This window comes from Myodes glareolus, chromosome 5, assembly GCF_982192425.1.
Source record: "Myodes glareolus chromosome 5, mMyoGla1.1, whole genome shotgun sequence".
Taxonomy (NCBI): Eukaryota; Metazoa; Chordata; class Mammalia; order Rodentia; family Cricetidae; genus Myodes; species Myodes glareolus.
In genome coordinates this window covers 88,894,946-88,899,819 of record NC_142030.1, presented here as the reverse complement: position 1 = coordinate 88,899,819, position 4,874 = coordinate 88,894,946, and the positions used below count along the sequence as shown (strand labels likewise).

The 4,874-nt window shown below is 46.5% G+C and overlaps 1 long non-coding RNA gene across 1 annotated transcript; it reads left to right on the top strand.

Annotated features, from left to right (window-relative positions):
• The first annotated feature begins 342 nt into the window (after positions 1–342).
• Positions 343–2,662, top strand: LOC146894979 (uncharacterized). Its single transcript, XR_015001165.2, has 2 exons — positions 343–725; positions 2,123–2,662. It is a non-coding gene; the product is annotated as an uncharacterized LOC146894979 (long non-coding RNA).
• The last annotated feature ends 2,212 nt before the right edge of the window (positions 2,663–4,874 follow it).

Sequence of the window (4,874 nt, the reverse complement as noted above, 5' to 3'; positions counted from 1 at the left end):
ACTGCTTGTTTTTTTGAGTCACAATGTAGGAGGGAGCCTATTTAAAGAGAAGACACTAAAACAGTAGTCTAAGTGGCTGTAGTGGCCTGGGGTGACCAGTGGTGGAAAATCCCACAGCTATGGCCCGCCTTTAGTCCCAACAGGCAGGGGGGCAGATCTCTGACGGTTTGAGGTTGACAGAATGAGTTGCCAGCCAGTCGGGGCTACAGAGTAAGAGTGTTTTTTCTAAATAAGTTAATTGATAATTTCAAAATGGACAACTGTAAGAGCAGAGCCATTCTTCCTTCTTCCGGTGTCCAAGGACAAACCCAACACTAAATCTTCCTAAATGCGGGACGGACACGTGTTGGGAGCAGTTTGGAGAGGAAGGAGATGAAGGAGGGGAGGGGACCGGAGTGAAAGCTCCGGATCCAGAAAGTGAGCTAGGTGTCACTGAGGAGCTATTTCAGGGTCTGTGTTCCTGTGCCCTGGGCGCTCTCTCGCCTGCCGACCACACTGTAAATGCTGATGGGCTGCTGCAAGATGCTGCTGCAAGATGCTGCTGCCTGTGGGCTATGCCTGCAGAAAGGAGTCTGGCTCCACAGCAAGCCTCTGGTGCCGTTTTCTCGTAACTGTTTGGGCAATACCCAAGGAAAGTATCCAAGGGACTTCGTACTGTTGCCGGCACAGACCTGCTCTGAGACCAATGACTGCGTGGCCCATATCTCAGGGCTCTGAGTCAACAGGTGAGATAATACACAGGGCAGGATCTGAGCAGATAGAAGATGTGTTGGGAAACCTCCAGAGACCAGGGCTTCTGGGGCTAAACGATAGGTGTTTGCAGAATGGGAGGGCCAGTTCTTCCCTGGGGCCTGGGGTCCAGAGAAAGAACCTGGACTCTGAACTTAAGGAGGAGCTGGTTACCTACAGCACAGTGGTCTCTGAGCCCAAGTGCCTGAAATATCGCGGGGTGCTTTCCCAAGAGCACGTGTGTCTCTTTTCGCTTTGGTTTAGGTTTTTGTTTGTTTGTTTGGTTGGTTGGTTGGTTGTTTTGTTTGTTTGCTTTTTGTTTTTTGAGACAGGGTTTCTCTGTAGCTTTGGAGTCTGTCCTGGAATTATGGTTTAGTTTTTTATACAGGGTGAATGAGACAGGGTGGCCTCAAACTGTCTATCACCAAGAATGACCTTAGACTTCTGACTTCCTTGGCTCTGCCGCCTTAAGTCCTGAAATTACAATCTTGAACCACTGGACCCAGTTTTGTGGCCTCCTGGGGTTCAAATCCAGGGCTTCTTGCAGGATAGGAAAGCATTCTACAAACAAAGCTATAACCCTACACCCTCTTATTATTTTTTTAACAAAAATAGGGGCATCTTATTAAGAAAGAAGAGCAGTCAGGCATGGTAGCACACACCCCAGCACTCAGAAGGTACAGGCCGGCAGATCCCTGAGTTTCAGGCCAGCCTGGTGTACATAGTGAGATCCAGGACATTCGGAGCTACAAAGTGAGACTCGGTCTCGAAAGAGAAAAGAAGGGCAGTCCTGAGACAGAGTGGGCTAGTGAGCCTGGGGAAAGTAAATCTGAAAAACCATTATTTTCCTGTTTTGTTTTCGAGATAGGGTTTCTCTGAGTAGCCCTAGCTGTCCTGGAACTCACTATGAAGACGAGGCTGGCCTCAAACTCAGAGATCCACCCGCCTCTGCCTTCCTGAGTGCTGGAATTAAAGGCACGCGCTGCCACAGCCAGACAAAACCAGCTTTGTTGTTTTTTATTTTTTGGCTGGGTCTCACTCTCTAGTTAGGCCTCCAGAACGCTGGGATCACAGGCAAGGGCCACCACCTCCAACCCTATTTGATTATTGGTTAACTCTATTTTTTAAACAGATTTATTGCTATTCTATTTATGTGCATGCACCTGTATGGGGGCCCTCAGAGGTCAGAGGAGAGCATTGGGTCTCCCAGAGCTGCAGGTTGTAGGCAGTCAGTTGTGAGCTGTTTGGTGGGGGTGCTGGAAACCAAACTCTGGTTCCCTAGAAATACTGTCAAGCTCTTAGCTGCTGAACCATCTCACCAGTCCTGGTTTTTTGTTTTCATTTTTAATATTTTATTTTTGTATGTGTGTGATTATATGTCACCTATGTGCAGGTGCCCTTAGAGACCAAAAGAGGACATCTAATGTCTTGGAGCCGCTTGAGCTGGAGGCTACACGTGGTTGGCAGCTACTGGACATGGATGCAGGGAGCCAAATTCAGATCCTCTGCAGCAGCAAGCAAACCTCTCCTGCTCCTTGGTTTCTTGTTTTTGTTTTGTTTTGGCGGGGGAGTGGGTAGTTTTTGTTGGTTTTGAGACAGTTTTGCTATGTAGCTCTAACTGGCCTGGAACTTACTGTGTTTGGTAAGATGACCTCAAACTCGTGGTAACCCTTCTTCCTCGGCCTCCTTCCCAAATACTAGATTTATACTATAAGCATTAGCCACCATAGCTAGCCATTCATGAGCCTTAAGTGGCAAAAAGTGATTTTTAAATATACATCTTCTTGGAGATGAAAATAAAGACTCTTGCTAGGTGCCATTTCTGTGAGTTTGAGGCCAGCCTGGCCTACATGTGGAGTTCTGGTCCAGCTGGGGCTACATAGTAAGACCCTGTCTCAAACAACAATAAAAAACATACTTGGTGCTTGTTTCAGTTTTTTTTTTAGTTTAGCTTTTTGTTTTTGTGTATGTGTGTCCGTTGCGTTTAAATATCATTATTTAATATTTGAACAATATATGCTTTTATTTGACACAGAGTCTCTTTCTTCAGAGCCAAGTGGGTTTCGAACTCACAGAAATCCACCTGCCTCTGACTCCCAAATTCTGGGATTAAAGGAATGGACCATCACAGTTGGCTGCTTTCGATCTTCTTGTTGGGGGTAGCTTTTTATGAAGACAAGGGTTCATGTAGCTCAGGCTAGCCTTAAATTTGGTATATAGACAATTCTCTTGATTCTTCTGACTGCACCTATGGTGTGCTAGAGAAACAGATGTGTCCTACCATGCCTGGTAGTGAGAGAATTTTATACTTTAGAACACTGCTAGAAGCCCTCCAAACTGGCATTAAAAACCAAATAAACCACCAAAGACTCTGCCACCTACCACCAGGTAGCCTTCATGGTGCATGCATATTTATTTGTACTATGTTTTTTGTTGTTTGTTTTGTTTTCTTTATTTCTGAGTTATTCTCATGTAGCCCAGGCTGACCTCAAATTTTCTATGTAGCCAAGAATAACCTTAATCTCTGATCATTCTCCCTTCACCTTTCAAGTGTGTGGGTTCTAGGCATGACTCACACTATGAACAATTTTTTTTATATTTTTTTATATTTGTAAGTGGAGAGAAGGAGGCAGGAGGTGATGGTGGGCTGTCACTCATTCTAGCCTAGCCAAGGTCTGCTCTCTTTCCTGCCCTGTGGGTGTACACTCCAGGGCAGACCTCTGAGATTCATTGCAAGGAGGCTGGTTAACCATTGGCTCTGCCCCAGGGTAAGATAATTCAGGTCCCCAGGGAACCTTCAGGGAAACCTGCCCAGCCTGCAAAGTAGGACTGAGGTCACTCTGACCCCAGTGGGAATGGCTGAGGACCCTGGATCTGGGAGCTCTATCCAGCTAAAGCATATTCCCTGGGTCAGCAGGCCGGCGGAGAGAGCCCAGGAGTCTATTGAGCTGGTTTGGATGTGTGCTGGTGAGGGTCGGGGCAGAGAAGAAACTCTGCAGATGGTGAGAACCTGAGAAATGCTGTGGAGAAGGGATGGGTCAGATTAGGGACTTGCAGTAACCTCAGTGCTGGCCCTACACACCATGCTGGTCAATGCTCCCACTGCTGATTAAGATTGACATAAAATAGCTGAGCGGAGCATGGGTGGTGGTGCACACCTTTAATCCCAGCACTCAGGAGGCAGAGGCAGGTGGATCTCTGAGTTTGAGGCTAGCCTGGTCTACAGTGTGAGTTCCAGGACAGGCTCCAAAGCTACAGAGAAACACTGTCTTGAAAAACAAAACAAAACAAAACAAAAAGATAGACATAAAATAAAATACTTGGTCCCTCTGTTTTATTTTGTTTTTCTCCAGTATTAGATGGGATGCAGGCTGGCACATATGCTAGGCAACACACATATACACACCACACACACACAGAAACACACGCCACACAGACACACACACACACAGACACACACACCACACAGCATCTCTTTGCCTTTTAGTGTTCACTATGTGCTAGCTAGAATTTCACATGGATCTTTTTTTGTTTGTATGTTTTCCAAGACAGGGTTTCTCTGTGTAGCCCTGACTATCCTAGACCAGGTGATCTGCTTGCCTCTGCCTGCTGAGTGCAGGGGTCCATGTCCGGCCTTATGTGGATAATCTTATTTAATCTTCAGAGGCTGGTGCTCAGGATTTGAATCCAGGACTTTGGGAATGCTGAGCAAGCGCTCTAATATTTAGCTACCCTCTTTCAGAGGGTCTTCACTGGTCACATTTCAGAGATGAGGATCCTGAAGTGGGGAAAGTTAACTCTTTCTGGGGGTGATCCCTATGGTCACTGTGGACGTTGGCAAAGTCAAGCTGCCCGGGGCTTTGAACCACAGAACCATCTTGCCTAGGATTCCCACTACCCTCTTCGGTCACCTTCCTCTGCTTCTTTTGCATCCACCATACTCTCTCCCTTTATTTTTTCACATCAAGTTCCTCACCAAAGTATAGCCCTGGCAACTCTTAGAGAGCCGAGTCTTTGTGTGCCTACAACTCTTGTCAGAGAAGAAGTCAAGTCTATCTCAGCAAAAGATGACCCTTCACCCGCTGGTTAGAATTTAAGTTCCCCAGCTTAGGGATTCAAAGATGATTATTAATGGCTACTGGTTT